Source organism: Perognathus longimembris, chromosome 4, assembly GCF_023159225.1.
Source record: "Perognathus longimembris pacificus isolate PPM17 chromosome 4, ASM2315922v1, whole genome shotgun sequence".
NCBI classification, from domain to species: domain Eukaryota; kingdom Metazoa; phylum Chordata; class Mammalia; order Rodentia; family Heteromyidae; genus Perognathus; species Perognathus longimembris.
The window spans coordinates 62,534,470-62,553,787 of NC_063164.1; the positions used below are offsets into that span (position 1 = coordinate 62,534,470).

General features: G+C 42.9%; 1 protein-coding gene across 15 annotated transcripts in view; it reads right to left on the bottom strand.

Moving 5' to 3' along the window:
• Positions 1-19,318, bottom strand: part of Tanc1 (tetratricopeptide repeat, ankyrin repeat and coiled-coil containing 1) — a 235,544-nt gene that overhangs the window by 162,877 nt on the left and 53,349 nt on the right. For 4 of the 15 annotated variants that reach the window (XM_048345398.1, XM_048345395.1, XM_048345400.1 and 1 more), the window contains one exon: positions 1,920-2,018. The exons of the other annotated variants lie outside the window; for them this stretch is intronic. The gene's annotated coding sequence lies outside the window, so the exon portion shown is untranslated. The remainder of the gene's footprint in view (positions 1-1,919; positions 2,019-19,318) is intronic. 15 annotated transcript variants of the gene reach the window in all.

Below are 19,318 nucleotides of genomic sequence, written 5' to 3' on the forward strand. Positions count from 1 at the left end.
CACAGAGAAGTGAGGTAACAATCTGTACTGAATGTCCATGCCTCATGTGGGCAGCTGATATAAACTGACAGTGCTTCAAGTTTGGCTCACCTAACACCAGACTGGAGATCCAACCATTTTCTGCCAATTCTTTCTCCCAAGGGAAAATTGGAATACTGTATGTTGCCTACTGAAGCTAGGGAGTATGAACAGGAAGGTGTTGCATTAGCTTTCCGTCATTCTCTTCCTGTTCCACAATTCATACATACAACTGCAACACAGGAAAACCATAGCACAGATTGAGATTTTCCTAACACTTCTAAAGCTATACATCTAAAAAATACTCCTTGAAAGCCAGAAAGGAGAGGATATGCTTCAGAAGAAGTTAATAGGACAGTATGTAGAATGAGCAGAAAATGGGATCTAGCTTTAGCTGACATGATCCCCCAAAATGCCAACTTATGAGGAACATTTTCAGTAAAGCAGGTGGTAAATGTTCCTTTATTTTCATTTGTCTCTTGGGAGCCTGAAAGAGGCTTGTAATTAAACCTGACAAAGTTTTCATGGGGAATTGGGGAGAAGAGGATGACAGTGATAAAGAATATAAAGTTATTAGACATTGGCTTGTACACAGGTAGAGTATGCCTACAGTTCCAGCTACTCAGGAGACAGAAGTAGGAGAATGGATTGAGTCTATAACCTGCATAACATGTTGAAACTTGGGTGAAAAAAAATTTAAATTTAAATAAAGAATTAATATCATACATTTTTATCCATTGTACTTCTTTTCATTTATTATTAGTTTATTTATTTGCCAGTCCTGGGGCTTGAACTCTGGGCCTGAGCTCTGTCCCTGAGCATCTCTTTACTCAAAGCTAGCACTGTACTGCTTAAGCCACACAGCCACTTCTGGCTTTTTCTGAGTCATTTTAGAATTACGAATTTCACACACTTTCCTGTCAGGGCTGGCTTTGAATCCAGCTCCTCAAATCTCAACCTCCTGAGTAGTTTAGGATTAGAGGTGTGAGCCACCGGCACCCAGATTATATTTCTATGTATACAAACTACCAGCCAAAATATTGAGCCTCTAGATCAACATATGTTTTCAGTAGAAAAATTCCCTATTAGACACCATAAGAAAGAGACTCCAAAAAACTCTGAAACGGGCACCAGCTAATAAAACTTTGAAATGATGTACTAAACCATCTACATTATTAGTAACAAGTCCTTAAGACGCTTAACCAGCTTAAGGATGCCAGTACAAATAGAGCCATTATAGTCAATGTACCTTATGTAAAATCTGAACTATTTAACTAAAAGACATGGATGGGAATGGGGAAAATAGGGAAGAAAGATGGACATACATCAAAATGCATTGTAGCCATATCTGACTTATGGAAATATAACTTTTTTGTATATCTTAATAATTTTTAATGAGAGTCTTCATCTCCAATTTCTTGCATAAGGAGCAAGATATGTTTCTTTTTCTACTTCTCCCTACTTTAATCTCAAATAAATCTTTGGTAAAACTTTTTAAAATAATTCTTTTTGTTTTCTTTTTTGCAAGTCAGGGATTGAACTTTAAACCTGAGCTCTGTCCCTGAGCTTCTTTTGCTCAAGGCTAGCTGACGCTCTATCACTTGAGCCACAGTGCCACTTACAGATTTTTTAAGAGTCATTTATTGGAGATAAGAGTCTCTCATGGATTTTCCTGCCCAGGCCAACTTGGAACCAGGATCCTCAGATCTCAGCCTCCTGAGTAGCTAGGATTCCAGGCATGAACCACCAGCACCTGGCAAACAAGTGTTCCTTAAAAAATAAAATAAAAATCTGCTTCACTTTCTTAGTCCTCGAAACTTTGGAAAACAATGAATCTGGGAACGCATGGTCTGTGCTGAGCGTACAGTCTGCATTGGCTGCCACATCTTCCTCTGGCTCACCTCGTCTCACCCCAGGCTCCTCTGGCCTGCAACAGAGAGTGGCTTTCTCAGTACTTCAAGCACCTGGAAAGTTCCTCCAGACAAGTCAACCACAGAAAGCTGGCAAGAGAACCAGAGAAAAAAGAAAACCTGTCAGCATACTCCTATGGGACAAGCAACACAGAGTTTATAAAAACAGCCTGAGCTTCTTGAAAACTCAAGCAGCAGTGACAGAGAGGAAAAGACATCAGCATGTTCATATGTTTAAGCCTGGAAAAACAGCATGACCAGTGTTAGCCAAATGACTCAGTGCTTCCTCGATACCCTCTGAGCAAGCTGATAAGGGACAGTGATGGAAAGTTACTGTTCTTGAATATGGTAGTGGAAGCATCTGGGCTAACCCCCCACCTTGGGTTCTCTTCATTAAGATGCCAATAGTGGCTGGGAATGTGGCTTAGTGGTAGAGTGCTCGCCTAGCATGCAAGAAGCCCTGGGTTCGATTCCTCAGCACCACATACACAGAAAAGACTGGAAATGGGTACTGTGGCTCATGTGGTAGAGTGCTAGCCTTGAGCTAAAAAGAATCCAGGAACAGTGCTCAGGCCCTGAGTCCAAGCCCTAGGACGGGGGGGGGGGATGGGGGGAGGGGGGAGGGGGGAGGGGGGAGGGGGAGGGGGAGGGGGGAGGGGGGAGGGGGGAGGGGGAGGGGGGAGGGGGGAGGGGCGCGGAGCCAATGGCTTCACATCCCAATCCATAGTGAGATGTTTTCCAGGTTTAAATAGCTAAGAGCCTCTCAGACCCTTAGGGTGACTGACTCCTCCTCCCAATTCCCTGCTTTCCACACATCTCACCTTTCCCAAATACAGCTCACCTGAAACACCTCTTTCCCATTTTGGGAAATTAGGTCATCTTCTAGATACCACTCAAATATAAACAGCAGCTCCCACTGAACCTCCTGTGCCTTTTCCCTGTACTCACGACACCTGGCTGCCTACATTTGCCCTTATTCGGCCTCCATCTTTCCTCCTACTATAATTTCTGCACAGCTAATGTGACTTACACCACCTTCCTGCTCTTCTCACCAGTAGAGGCATATAGACGCCCGATGCATGCTTCCTGCCTGGCTCCCACTGACAGGCTGCCCTTGATTAGCTCACAGTCTATTCCTCTGGATAACAGACTTGTTGCTGCTACATCTGTCCTGGAAAATGTTCATTTTCAAGGGTGCTCCCCATACTCAAACACATCAAACTCTGACCCAAGTCAATCCCTTCTCAGTAATGCTGCCTGGTTTCAGTGCCAAAGGGAAGAATGGGATCATGTGTAGTCACGTTTGTATCAACAAAACCATATTGGCACAGCTCAGCATACTAATAGGTTTGTGCATGCAGAGGCCTGGTTTAATGAGGAGCTAGAAGACATGCTCCACCCCCTTACCCACCAGGACTTCAAAGATGAGAAAAGAGCAAAGGAGTTTTTCTCTGGAAGGAAACCAGAGACTAAGTTGATTCTGGAGACAGGCCCAACCCCCTTCAGAAACAGCTAAGATCTCATTGGAGCAGAACCCTCCAGATGCCAAGTGGCCACCTCCAGGTCAAATATCCTCAAAAAGAGCTTGGTTCATGTTCAGCAACAGCCTACAGATGAGGCCAGGCCTAATCACCCGGGGCTGTTCCTACATGGGGCAGGACCTCACTGGCATCATATCCAAGCGTTCACTGCAGGATAGCACCACCTGGTGAACAGCTACTAAAATATTCAGGATTTCCTCCTTCTGTGCACCCTTCACCCCGCCCCATCCCAGGATCACCTGGCTCTTTACAGAGGACTCTGGCAGCCTGGTAGGGCTCATCTCCCATCTGCTTCCAGTAAAGCCTCCTTTCATCATACATCTCCATGGAAAAGGTCCACTCATCACACACAGCCATACCCAGCAGACAAGTATCAGAGGATATCCACTGGGGCCCATGCCAGGCCTCTGTCAGACAGACTCCTCTGCCTGGGGGCCCTTCAAATTAGACCTCAACAGGCTACATACACTCAATACTTGCTCTCTGACCTCTGCCCCACCCAGGGCAATCGACTTGTAACATTACTTCTGTAAGGATCAGGGAAAACAGTTTTTCTGAATTTAAGACTACTACAAAGACACCAGTAGAAATTACAGAGGTCCCATGGGGAAGCAACTTCCTGTGAGAAGAAGGGCTGTCCCTACTGCCTGTTTTTGTGGTGATAATATCATAGAGTTTAGATTCTGTATTTGGTCCTACATGGGTTTTAAAAGCTTTATTCCATAATTACAGAAAGGAAAAGGAAAGGTCAGGAAAGCCAGAGAAACCCTAGTTTTGGAGCAGTTACTTATAACGATAGTCAGATTGGACTCAGGAGAAATTTTGTCTTGAGTTTTCTTCTGTTTTTCTTTTGTCTTTTAGAATCATTTTAGATTAACAAAAGGATCCAATTTCCAACTGAACTCTACTTTTTAAAAAAGGGATGGGGGAGATAATGCTTTTCAGAAGACTTAGGGCTTATAGCCTGGTCAGTACTTTCTTCCAAGATTGAAAAGAATAATTTCAAGTTGTTTATGACAACATTTTTTTTTCTCAAGTATTATCCTAAAAACCTGCTAGCTACTCAGGAGGTGGAGATCTGAGGATCATGGTTTGAAGCCACCCTGAAGTCAGTGAGACTCACCAACAAAGCTAACAAACCAGCAGAAGTAGAGTGGTAGACTGCTAGCCATGAGCAAAAAAGCTCAGAGACAATACCCAGGCCCTGAGTTCAAGCTCTAGGACAAACATACACACACACACACACACACACACACACACACACACACACACACACACACACACACACACCTGGCATTGGACCTACTCAGACCACAAAACTGTACATGTACATGGACCAGAGCACGTCATCACCTATACTATGTGTAAGAATTGTCCAGCTGGATGGCATTTTGCAACTTTGAATGTAAGACCCAAAAGGTTCAACAACAGGGCAACGGCTGATCAGATCCTACCAGCTATATCTCAATTCAAGTCCTGCTCAACTGTACCAGGGACAAACCACAAAAGATCCCATGTGAATTTTAAAGGCTGTTTTGGTTTTGCTTCCATTTTGAATGTTGTTACTTAATAGAGAGTAGACTTTAATGACAGGAAAATAAAGAGGTTTTGTGGGGATTCCTCAGGCTCTTGGGGCTTAAAGTCGCAAAGAGGATTATTTTTAAGACAGGGGAGGAGTTTCTTGGTCCCAATACTTAGAAGGCCGAGGAAGGACCACTTGCGCCCACAAGCTAGGGTCTAGCCTGGCCAAGGTAGTAGTTAAGCAATCATCACTGGAGCCAGGTCTGCATTTTTTAAAGCACTTAGGTTTGAACTTAGGGCCTTAGGCTTGCTAAGTGGCATTCTACTACTTAAACCATCACTCCCCTCCCTGCTTTTTTTTTTTTTTTTCTGGTTGTTTGGAGAAAGAATCTACCAAACTCTTCTCCCTGGGCTGGACTCAAACCTCAATCCTCTAAATCTCAGCCACCTGAGTAGCTACGATTACAGGCATGAGCTGTCAGCGCTCAGCAAGAGCCTAAACTTTAATCATATACATACCCCACACAGCAGTCTGTGCACTAGTCACCATCCTCAGTTCTCTTCTGAGGGACCATTCCTAACATATGCTGCTACATTTCTCCCTGACCTTTCTCTGCCACTTCTTAGAGGTGGTTTCACGAATGACTCTCTCCCTTGCTCTCTCAGTCTCCCCAATCAGGTTGGTCCAATGTAAACTTTGTGCTCCTTTACTCAAATATACCGCAGGGGCCTTAGCTCTCTCCGTCTAAAGTTCCCAACTCAAGTCACTATGCTCTGAAGTAACACCTGATGCAAAGCTCCTCTGTCCTATCAGCACTTTCAGGTCTAGTGGTTCTCTCTCAACTATACACTATGCTTCTTAGTGGCAGGGCTCATATCCCCCTTCTAATGTTCCATGAGGCTCCACGCTTTCCAGAACAGCTGTTGACAGAACAAACCTTGCCTTCACCTCAGGTTTCTCTCCATTCATTCACCTTTGTTCTTCTCTCAGAAATTTCTTTTTTCTCTTTTCCGTCAAAAGAAAAAAAAGTCTTAGACAAAGGGAAAGGAAAGTCATGAGTGGAGAAAAAAAATTGAGAAACCCTATGGAAGACAAAAGACCACACTTACATGCTCTTCTTACCCAGAAGAAAGCTACAACTCAAAAAGCATGTAAGTTTTTGGAGCTGCAAAAATCTGACACTAGGTTCCCACAAGGTTCCAAGAACTTCCCAACCTCCCTGCACTTCTGCCCAGCACCTCTTACCCGGCTCTCCCTTCCAGCCACTAGACTCCTGAATTCAACCTGAACAGGAAGGGATATTTGGTTTCCCAGTCCACCTGCAATTAAAACTGGAGCTTGACTACCAGATCAAGGCACTGTGACAGCTCTGATACGTGAGACCTGATAAGATCCCAAACCGTAGATTGTAGGCAATTATACTTTAAATAGCCTTCTATCCTCTCAAGTGCCCAAAGACACCCAAACAAAGCATTTCATGTAGCATAATTAGGGGCTCTGAAAGATGACTCTGGAGCCAAGAAAAAAGACACAACCAAACTCAGTCCCTAAGACCCAAGTATTGCTCTATGTTCAACTGCAATGTGCTATCTGCAGAACCACCAAAACCATGACAGGCTTTCTCAGAGGCAGGTAGAATCCCTCAACACTGCCATCCTGCTCTGGAAACTTCCATCTGGTTCACCCACACCCAGCACTTCTCATCTTCTTTTTTTCAGTGTACCTGTGAGTAAACCTTCTTATCAGACTACAGTCTTGTCTGAGCAGAAGGGCTGCTGCTCTGTATGGGCACCATGTCCTCACCTCCTCTGACTCACAGCAGAAGCTTGCTGACTCAGCCAGCTCAATCTGCCCAGAAGTCCCAGGGCTTTAGGCCCTTAGGAAGGAGGCATTTAAATGAGTATTCCTTAAAATAGCCTAAGCATTTCTATAGCCTGTAAAAAAAAAGTATTAATTTTCCTGCTTCTTTATGGCTAATAATATTGGGTGAGATGTATGGATTCTGTGATCAATGGGACAAGCTTCAGTTACCTTCGGACTGAACTATATGGAACATAGGGGAAAAATGCTGCCCTTGCCTCTTTGGGCCATGTAGATCCAGGTTCCTTCAGATCAAGGATCAGACCAAGGATCCCTTGTTCTGAAGGAACCTAATTCTCAAACATCCTGAGCCATGTATCTACTCAGTACTGATTATTAGGCAAGTCCATATTTACCACTTGATAAATGAGAGCATTTAAAAGTACCAATTTGTTTCAGCTCTAGAAAAGAGATTATTTTAATGAACTTAACCTGTCATTTTCAAAGTAAAGTTATAATTTACACTTAGGCTAGGGAACATTTTCTCTAAAACGAATGAAAAACTACCTCTTCAAGTCAAGCATAGTGGCCAGCACCTATAATTCTGGCTCTGGGGAGACAGATGCAGGACAATCATGAGCAGGAGGATCATGAGTTCAAGGCCAGACTAGGTTACATAGCAAGCTCCTAACTCAAAACAAAGTAAAACAAACAACAACCAAAAAAAGAAAAGACTACTCCTATATTCACAAAATAATTCCTTTGTTTCAAGTCCATTATTAAATATGCACTAAGGCTTGTTCATTTACAAAGCAGGCCAAGATGACCTACCAGGACACTGAAAAGCTCTCAATTGAGGTATAGGCAGTCAAGACTTCAAGGCCTGGCCTGTTGGTCTGTATCTACACTACAGCTCATACCCCACAGCTGAAGCCTCTTTACCTTTGCTTCTACTCAATCCCTTACTGGCTCAATTCAGAAGGTATTTCTAGGATAGAGGTTTAAATAACTCTTAACCACCGTGTGAATATGTTTAAATAGCTCTTAACCAAACTGTTGCTTAATAGCCCTGACTATCATTCTTCTATAAACCTAATCCATCTAACCCATACTCTAAGGGTCTATCTAAGACTCTCCCTGAATAATCTGCTGCTAAATCCCTGGGGTCTGAGAGCTGAGGTCCCACCTTGTTTAACTGGTGGCCACTCTCAATCCATATGGCCAAAAGCAGGTCAGAGGACAGGGTTACTATGTCAGGCTACTTCAATACCCAAGCCACGTCAGCCTGCCATGTGCCAGACCACTAGTTCTGAAGACCCCACCTTTTCCTCCTGGCACAGCTTCCTGCCAGCTGCAGGCAACTGGCCTGCTGCCTCCATCCCTGGTTGGGGGAGTTCCAGGCAGGGCTTGGGCCTTGCTAGGAAATGACTCACATCACAAAAAGCTGAGGGTTTTCTGGCTAGAACATAATTAAGTCACAAGATCTGGATGTTACCTGTCAAAAATAAAACCCCAACAACAAACCAAGAGAAAATGACTCCTCCATGGCTTCCCCCCCTCCCCACTCCCCAAACTCAAAATCTATTGTTGTCTTTGGATAAGCTAAAGCCACTGTACTCTCAACCACTAGTTCTAAAGTGAAAACTGCAGGAAATTAGAAAAATGGCTGCAGTCACATCTTCTTGGGTGCAGAAAAAAACAAAGACAACTTCTCAGCAAAGGCTTCAAAGCTAACAGTTACTGAATGTACATCTATGAAACAAGCAAGCTAATTCTTTTCTACTCGGATATTAAATCATCTTCCAAACTCTCTTAACAAATCTAAATGCATGTGGACATATTAATCAATACCCCTTGAAAAATCAGACATCAAAAACTCTAGCTGGCTAAACTGTCTTATACTTTAGAAAAACATAGGAAACATCTACCTTCAATGTTCTGGTCTAAGCTGACTTTAGCAATACCTGTTTTCAATATTATTTTTCTATTTTCTATCCCTGCTGGGTTTTTTGTTTTTCTTTGTGATCTTGTTAACAATCCAGAAAACTCCAATCTTGCAAGTTTTTCACTCCTGGGAAGAAGTAATACATAGTCATTTAAAAACCAAAAGCAGTGTCAACACTTCCTCAATGACACAGCTGCCAGTGAACAGTAAACAAAAGGCTTGTGGAAGAAAAATGTTGTCTTCCCTCCAAAGTAACTGTCAAAGTTATTGAAGACTTAGTACAAAAACAGTAAGGCATGTGTTAGGAAGTAAGTGCAATCTACCTCTGATAGAGCACCAACAGTATACAATGAAGTATAAAGACAACTCCTCAACAGAGACTGCCCAATGATTCTAGACAGGAGCCACGAGGAATCCCTGTATGTCATACATTAACAGAGAGAAATGCACAGGGTTATTACAAAGCTTTATTTTAAAAAAAGAAAGTTAGAAAGAACAACAATCCTACTTCTGAATATTTATCCAGAACAATTGAAACCAAGGTCCCAAAGAGATACTGGCATACCCAAGTTCACTTAAGATTTGCTGTACAATAACATAGTAATAGTTAACAATGTGTTGCACTTAAATTTTAGAAAGGAAGAAGAATGGAAGGGATGACACTGACCAAGATATATTGTATTTATAAACCCCTTTATGCAACCACTTAAAAATAATCTTTAAAATTTTAATTTAGGAGAAAATAAGTCATGATATATTTGTTTTACTTTTTAGCTACAGTTCAAAAACCAACCAAACAAACAAAACAGGTTTAGGAATTCAACCAGATCCGCACCTTAATTCTAGCTACTCAGGAGGAAGAGATTGGGAGGATTACAGTTGAGGCCAGCCCAGGCATAATGTTTGCAAGATTTCCATTTCAAAAGAAAAAGCTGAGCATGGTGGCACACACCGAGGAAATTGTAAGGAGGTTCACAATTCTGGCCAGCCCAGGCAAAAAGTGACTCAAAACTAATCAGAGTAAAAAGGGCTGAAGGTGTGCCTCAAGTGGTACAGTTCCTGCCTAATAAACACAAAATCCTCCATTCAAACCCCAGTACTGCCAACAAATAAAAGAATTAAAATCAAGATCCTGAAGAAATATCTATATGCCTCTCTGCTCCTGTTCCTTCCATGGCTCCATATTATCAACATTCAAGAAAATTATCAGCACTAGGGATTAATATATAATTAAAGGCTAGCGTACAGGTAGGAGTTGAGAGAAGTCAGTGGACCGAGCAAGGCTGAAGTAGTCTAGCAAAACATTAAAAAGGATGGGAACCTCAGGACCAACTCTGAAGGACCAAGCTGAAACTATGCATTGCCATGAGCCTCTGAATGAGGACTCTGTGTTACTCCAAGCCACAGAGGTGTTCCTGGGGACAGCTTTCAAAATCTAGAAGCATGGTACGATAGAGAACAAAACTCTACATGAACTAAACACTGAAAGAAGGTGAGGCAAAATTAAACAAATTGGTCAGAATGCTCTATGGCATTACTAACATAGCTCTCAGAATTCCAGTGTTCTCCAAATCTCAAACAAGGACATGCTATAATAAATAAGAAATGAAAAGTCACAAGGCACAGCCCTCCATTCGGAGTCACTATGGTGATAAAACAGCTTGAAAAAGCAACAAATTGTGTATGATTTACAAAGAGAGAATAAAAAGCTAATATTAGCATAAAATCCATTACATCCCATACCTGAAACCTTCAGTTAATGTGCTATTATTCAGAGTTTGTTGTGGGTTTTTTGGTGAATAATTGCTTTATTGTCAAAGTGATGTACAGAGGGGTTACAGTTTCATATGTAAGGCAGTGGGTACATTTGGGTTTGGGTTTTTTTGTGTGTTTTTTTTTTGTTGTTGTTGTTAGTGTTGTTGATTGGTCTGGGTTGGGGTTTTTCAGATAGGGTCTGACAATGTAATCCAGGTTTACCTTGATTCACTATATAGCCTAGGCAAGCTTCTAACTCATGACCTCCCTGCCCAGTCTCTTAAGAGCGGGGATTATAGGTATGAACGATAGGCAATAGTTTGGATCAATAGGCTGGGTATTAGAGAATTGGGTGACCACAGAATGAGGGAAATCTTGAACAAGAGATACAGAGATGTATGCTAGTTATAATAAAATTACTAAATGTGTAGAATTCATGCTAAATTTCAAAGATTAGTAATGATGGCAAAATACAGATTAAAGGTTACAAGGCTAGAGTTAAGTAGAATGAATGTCTAGAAGTCTATAGTACCATGGGAGGGCTTCTGTCGATAGTATTTATTGGTAATGTGCAAAGAGTGGATTTTAGATATTCTTTCCACAGGAATATGTTCTAAGAAATGCATTATTAGATTATTTCATTGTTGTGTAAACATCACAAAGTATATACTGATAGAAACCTAGATATAGGTCAATCAAGAAATACAGAGAAAAAGGAAGATGGCACTGCCACAATAGGGAGGCACCCCAACTCGCTCCAACTGAATAGTGAGCTGGGAACTCCAGCACCCAACACCCCATCAAGAATCCAGCAAACCCAACAACCAGAAGCAACAGAGGAACCCAGGAAACAAAAAAGAACAAAAAAGGAAGAGCCTGTAGCCAGCACAGAGCCGGAAAATCTCCCAGGTACCCCTCCCCCACCCGCCGACCCTGGCCCAAACAGGGCCAGGCTGGGAAAGGGGACCTGGCGCCAGCAAACCAACTGCTGAAAAGTCACGCCAGGAGTGCAGAGTCCAGACGGTAGGAGCTCCGTGGACCCCAGAACTGAGTGCAAACCGACAGAGACACCGGAGCTGCGGAACTGAATGGCCAGGATCAGATGTAGGCAGCAGGGGAACCGGGTGGCACAGACAGGGCCACCACCACCAAACGACCGATGGCCGCACCCCAGCACCACAGCCCCAAGGAGCCCGCGGCGGCGCGGGATGCTCACACAATCGCTCACACAATCCGGAACCAGTAAGTTCCCCATTTCCACCCCCCCATGGGAGACCAGCTCTAGCAGAGACCCAAGGCCTGCAAGGAGGCTAGAGCTCCCTCCCTCCCCCTCCCTACCCCAAGGGAACAAAGGAGCCAGCCACAAGTCAGGCGGCAAGGGGACCCTGCAGACTCTGGGAGCACACAGGAGCTAGCAGGGGCGGAGCAGCGCCAAGACAGCAGAGAAGCCTGAGCCAGGCCACACCGGCCCCGCCCCCTCCCCAACAGGGGCCCGGGGGACCGGTGGGCATTGGAAGCCCCACCTGAGGCGCCTGGTCCTCGCGGACTTTTTGAACAACAGTCACAGGCTCACTGGGCCCAAACACACGCCCCCCTCACAGCTGAGGTGCGGAGTCTGTGGGCACCAACCTGCGCCCGGACACTTGGCCCAGCTGGGGCTCGCGCATACCGCCCCCCACAGCGGACTCACGAGAGGGCTCGAGTGCCCTCCAGCAGCTCGGGGCAGCACACCCCCAGAGGAAGCACTAGAGTGCACACGCACGCCGCCCCCCCCCCCAGGGCCATCGTGCTAGCCCTCCAGCAAGAGGACCTCCTGCCCAAACCCCCGCAGGAGCTTTGCACAGGTGGGCAGGGCCCCGAGCGGCGGCGCCCGCTCTGATGGGCGCACTTCACACAGGTGGGCAGGGCCCTGAGCGGCAATGCCCGCTCTGGTAGCTGTGCTTCACACAGGTGCGTAGGGCCCCCCCAGCAGCAGCGCCCGCTCTGCTAGGCGCACTTCACACAGGTGGGCAGGGCCCCCCAGCGGCAGCACCCGCTCTGGTGGGCCCACTCTGCACAGGTGGGCAGGGCCCCCCTGCGACAGCGCCCGCTCTGCTAGGTGCATCTCGCACAGGTGGGTGGGCCACCCCTCAAAAACACTGGCCCCGGAGCAACCCACACAGGTGGGCGAACCGCCTCTCAGGGGCAAATCTTAATCTGATTGGTGAGCTCCCCTGACCAAGGTACCCAGTGGAAAAAAGAACCAAAGAAGAGAAAAGCCTCCATGCCATGCTGAATCAGCGACCTGCAAACCCCCACCAGAGGCACGCTAGGGTCAGCACAACACAGCGGCAGGACACTATCCCGCAGAGAAAGACACAGAACCTACCCACCCCCAAGTGCAGTGAGGGTGACCACCCCAGCAACAACCGAGATGGTCACACTCACCCACTGGGCAGTAAGGTTCAACAGCCAAACTCAAACCCAGAGCCAGGACACAAACAAGTCTCCCACTGATGGCCCAGCAGGAACCAGCACAAAGTCAACCCAAGGAAACCACCTACAGATCCCCAGATGCGCAAATCACAAAGAAATATTGCAAACTACATGAAAGGGCAAGCCAACCCGCCAGCTCCAAAAAGCAGTACGACCAAACAGGAGATGGAGAATAAAAAAGCAACCGAGGCTACGATAGCAGAAATGATGGAAAGCCTCAGGAACAAAATCACAAAACAATTCCAGAAGTTTAGAATGAAAGTCTTGAAGGACCTTCAGGAAACCAAGAAAGAAATGGAAGCAAAAATGGATACAGTGGAAAGTTCTGATAAAGAAGACCTTAACATCCTGAGAAGAGAAATGCACGAAAAAATAGATCTAAAATACAACTCTTTAAAGGAAGAAATTTCCACAATCAGAGCTGATCTGGCAACCATAAATAGCTCCCTGACATCCATAAACTCCACACTTGAATCCACAGAACAAAGAATTGACCATATTGAATCCAGAGTCTCTCTCTTGGACAATGATGCAGCCGACAAGAACCAGAAAATTACCACACTCCAAGAAACGGTAAAGCTCCAGGGCAGACTAATCCAGGAGCTAGTGGACAAAGACAAGAGATATAATCTGCGCATAATTGGAATAGAAGAAGGAGCCGAATAGCAGAGCAGAGGGCTTCAACATATTTTCAATAAAGGGATTGCAGAAAACTTCCCCAATCTCACAAGGGACCTCACCCAGGTAACCGAAGCCAACAGGATGCCTGGCAGACCAGACCCTAGAAAATCCTCGCCCAGGCACATAATAATTAAGACTACAGATCTCAAGAATAAAGAGCAAATTATGAATGCAGCCAAAGCGAAGAAAGAAATTTATTACAATGGGAAAAGGATCCGAATAACAGCAGACCTCTCCACACAAACCTACCACGCGCGAAGAGAATGGAAGAACACCATCCAAGTCCTACAGGCCAACAACTGCCAACCCAGAATAAAATATCCAGCAAAGCTAGAGTTCATATTCGAGGGAAAAACAAGATCTTTCCATAGCAAAGAGGATCTAAAGGAGTATGTGAATTAAAAAACCAGCCCTACAGCGAATTCTAAGAGGGGAACCCCACCCAACAGAAATCGTACAGGGCACACAGACAGAAACAGAAAGAAACTACAATAGCCAGAACCCAACAGAAAGAACAGCTCACTAAAGACAAGAAAAAAAACAGAGGATAAACAGCCTAACAGGAAAATGGAAGGGGAAAAAACACTCTTATCCTTGATCTCTTTGAATATAAACGGTATAAACTCAACGATAAAGAGGAGCAGACTGGCAGAATGGATTCGCAAACAAAAAGTGGCCATCTGTTGTCTACAAGAGACCCATCTTACAGCAAGGGATAAAAACAGGCTCCGAATGAAAGGATGGAGCAAAATCTTCCAAGCAAACGCACCTACCAAAACGGCTGGAGTAGCTATGCTGATCTCAGACAAGCTGGACTTCTCATTAAAAGCAACTCAAAAAGACAAAAAAGGACACTACATTTTAATACAAGGAAAAATCCAGAACCAAGACATCACGGTGATAAATGTATACTCACCGAACAAAAGAGGCCCCACATATGTCAAGCAAATTCTCACAGAACTACAGAGCAAGATAGACCCAAACACAATCATAGTGGGTGACTTTAATACCCCACTCTCTCCAAGAGACAGAAGATCTGGGTGTCTCCAACACCCAGAGGATTAGCAAGAGAGCTGAGGACCTAAGTAACACCATATCCCAAATGGATCTGACAGATCTATACAGAATCTTCCACCCTACAGAGACCCAATACACCTTCTTCTCAGCAGCCCATGGATCATACTCCAAAACAGACCATGTCATAGCCCCCACAAAGAACCTCAGCAAATACAAAAGTATTGATGTCATCCCATGTATTCTATCTGACTACAGTGGAATAAAGGTAACCCTCAATAACAACGGTTACCACAGAGGCTATACACATTCTTGGAGGCTAAACTCCTCACTGTTATCTAACACTTGGGCCACAGACCAAATTAAAGATGAAATTAACAAATTCATAAGCCACAATGACAATGAAAATACATCACAAAGAAACCTATGGGATACAACTAAAGCAGTACTGAGGGGCAAGATCATTGTCCTCAGCACTCACATTAAAAGAATGGAAGCAGAACGGGTAAATAACCTCACGATGAAACTAAAACAACTGGAGAAACAAGAAATGATCGAATCCAAAATGACTAGGAGGAGAGAGATCACAAAGATTAAAGAAGAGATAAATCTGATTGAAAATAGAAAGACCATTCAACAGATAAATAAGACTAAAAGCTAGTTCTTTGAGAAAATAAATAAAATCCACAGACTCCTTGCAAGACTTACAAAAAAAAGAAGAGACGAGACTCATATACGTAAAATCAGGGACTCCACCGGAAAAATTACAACAAGTACACACGATATTCAAACAATCATAAGGAACTATTTCCAGAACCTCTACTCACTAAAAAACAATAATTTTACAGAAATGGATCAATTCTTAGAGTAGTAGTATAAATTGCCCAAACTGAACCAAGAAGAAATAAATCAACTAAATAAACCAATAACTTACAGCGAAATACAGGGGGTAATCAAGAGCCTCCCAACAAAGAAAAGCCCAGGCCCAGATGGATTCACCAACGAATTCTATAAAACCTTTAGTGAGGAGCTAATACCAATACTCCTCAAACTTTTCCATGAAATAGAAACAGAGGGAGAAATCCCAAACTCATTCTATGAAACTAATATTATACTCATCCCCAAACCAGGCAAAGATCCAACAAAAAAAGAGAACTACAGACCAATATCAACTAATGAACACAGACACAAAGCTCCTCAATAAAATATTAACTAACAGGATACAGAATCTGATCAAGAAAATTATACATCATGACCAAGTAGGCTTCATCCCACAGTCACAAGGATGCTTCAACATCCGTAAACCAATCAATGTAATTCACCACATAAACAGAACTAAAATCAAGAATCACATTGTTATCTCAGTCGATGCCCAAAAAGTCTTTGACAAAATACAACATCCATACTTATTAAAAGCTCTGGAGAAAACAGGAATAGATGGAACATTCCTCAAAACAATAAAAGCCATATACAACAGACCAACTGCTAACATCGTATTAAATGGGGAGAAACTAAAATCATTCCCCTTAAACTCAGGAACAAGACAAAGATGCCCACTCTCCCCACTTCTTTTCAATATAGTGCTGGAATCCCTAGCCATAGCAATAAGACACGAGGAGGACATCAAAGGGATCCACATCAGCAAGGAAGAAGTTATCCCTATTCACAGATGACATAATCTTATATCTGAAGGACCCAAAAAACTCAGTCCCCAAACTCCTACACCTAATAAACCATTTTGGCAAAGTAGCAGGATACAAAATCAATCCACAAAAGTCAGCAGCTTTTCTGTACACCAGCAATATACAAGCAGAAAAGGAAATTATGGAAATAATTCCTTTTACAGTAGCCAAAAAAAGAATAAAGTACCTAGGGATCAACTTAACCAAAGACGTAACGGATCTATTTAATGAGAACTATAAAAATCTAATAAAGGAAATCAAAGAAGACACAAGGAGATGGAAAGACCTCCCATGCTCATGGGTAGGCAGAATCAATATAGTGAAAATGGCCATATTGCCCAAACTGTTATACAAATTCATTGCAATACCCATCAAAATCCCAGTCACATACTTCACTGAAATAGAGAAAACAACCCATAAATTCATATGGACCAGCAAAAGACCTAGAATAGTCAAAGCAATTCTAGGCAAAAAAGGCAGTGCAGGAGGTATCACAATACCAGACTTCAAGCTCTACTATAGGGCCATCATAACAAAAACAGCCTGGTATTGGTATAAAAACAGACCTGAAGACCAGTGGAATAGAATTGAAGACCTAGAAATAAAACCACACTCTTACAGTCAGCTGATATTCGACAAAGGAGCTAAAGACATACAATGGAATAAACATAGCCTCTTCAACTACTGGTGCTGGGAGAACTGGGCAGCCACATGCAGAAAACTCAAGGTAGACCCAAGCCTATCACCATGCACCAAGATGAACTCAAAATGGATCAAGGACCTCAATATAAGGCCTGAATCCTTGAAACTACTGAAGGATAGAGTAGGAAAGACGCTAGAACTTATAGGCACAGGAAGGAACTTCCTGAATAGAATCCCAGGGGTAGAACAAATAGGGGAGAGACTCGACAAATGGGACTACTACAAATTAAAAAGTTTCTGCACAGCTAAGGACATAGCCACCATAATAGAAAGACAGCCAACTATATGGGAAAGGATCTTCACCAGCACAGCAACAGACAAAGGCCTAATATCTGTCATCTACAGAGAACTCAAAAAACTAAGCCCCTCCAAGCCCAGTAAACCAATTAGGAAATAGGCAAAGGAGCTAAAGAGAGACTTCACAAGAGAAGAGATAAAAATGACAAAGGAACATATGAGGAAATGTTCAACATCCCTGGCAGTAAAGGAAATGCAAATAAAAACAACCCTGAGATACCACCTCCAGGTAGAATGGCCTATACTCTGAACTCAGGCAACAACAAATGCTGGAGGGGGTGAGGGGAAAGAGGAACCCTCCTCCATTGTTGGTGGGAGTGCAAATTAGTACAACCACTTTGGAGAACAGTATGGAGGTTTCTCAAAAAGCTCAACATAAGACCTACCCTATGACCCAGCCATACCACTCCTAGGCATCTATCCTGAACAACAGGTCCCAAGATATCAAAAAGACATCTGTACTTCCATGTTTATCGCAGCACAATTCACAATAGCCAAAATATGGAAACAACCCAGATGCCCCTCCACAGATGAAAAAAATATGGTACCTATACACAATGGAATACTACATAGCAATTAGGAATGGTGAAATATTGTTATTCGCAGGGAAATGGTCAGAACTTGAACAAATAATGTTGAGCGAGAGAAGCCTAGAACACAGAAAACAAAGGGGCATGATCTCCCTGATATATGACTGTTAAGGTGGGGGGGAGGGGGAGACAGTAGAGACCAAGTCCGTGAAACCAAAAACTGCTTGTCAAATGGTATTTCCCACAGGTGTGGGTCAGCGACCCTACACTATGTAATTAAAACCAAACAACTACTCAACATATAAAGGTCAAAAATTGACCTCTTAGTGGATCACAATAGCTCAAAAGCTATGTATGTACGTTCATAAAGACTATTGTTGACATATTGTCTATTGTCGACATTACATTTAAAGCACTAGGCAAATTTTCTTCGGCCTAGGCCACGTGGCTATTGTATATGTTCTTGGTACATTGTATATTGTATATATGTCTACCGACCTAGGGAAGGGAAAGAAAAACAGGATGTAAGATATCACAAGTAATGTACACACTACCCTACTATGTAACTGTACCCTTTTTGCACAACACCTTGTCAAAAAAAACCTTTTCTTTAATTAATAAATAAATTACAAAAAAAAAAAGAAATACAGAAAACACAAAATGTTAGAGGCTGCTGCTCCTCTAACATCCATACTGCTTTACAGTGAGCTTTTTAAATAAATAGGACATGTAGTCAGTTATTATCAATTATTATACACTATGCATAATTCTATGTGCTATAACTTCTATATAACTGATAGCACAGGTTGTTTTTCACTAGCATTATTACAAACACTTTATCACTTTATGTCAGCTATAAAATAACACTACAGGAAAGAAATAGTTTAGCTCCATTATAATCTCATGGGACCACCATAGTATATATGGTCTGAAATAAACCAAAACATTGTTACATGGTACATTAGTGTATATGAAAACATCATTCCTTTCTCATTTCAAACATGTATAATAAAAATAAATAGCTTTTTAGAGAGAGACAGAGACAGACAGACAGAAAGAGACAGAGAAAGGGTTAATGAGGTAAGATTGGAAAAATGTTTCTATTTGAAGCTGGCCAATGAGTATACATGAGACATAATTGTGTGTTTCATCACTTGCACATTTTTGACAACTTGTATGATGAATTATACAAGTCCTAGGTTACTCCATTTGAAGCAAAATTTTCTCTAAAATTTTCTATTTGTATTCCAATCACTTTACTAAAACACAAAGATCCTTTTACATATAAGAAATGCCCTATTGCTACACCTGAACTCATGATTCACTCTCAAATACCGCATGCCTTCCTTTTGCTCTAAAGCAAAGGCCTTGATTTCCTCTGTGCTGCCATTCATCTCGTAGTATACCTTTTTACCTATCTTGTATTTGCTTATGAAACCATCTACC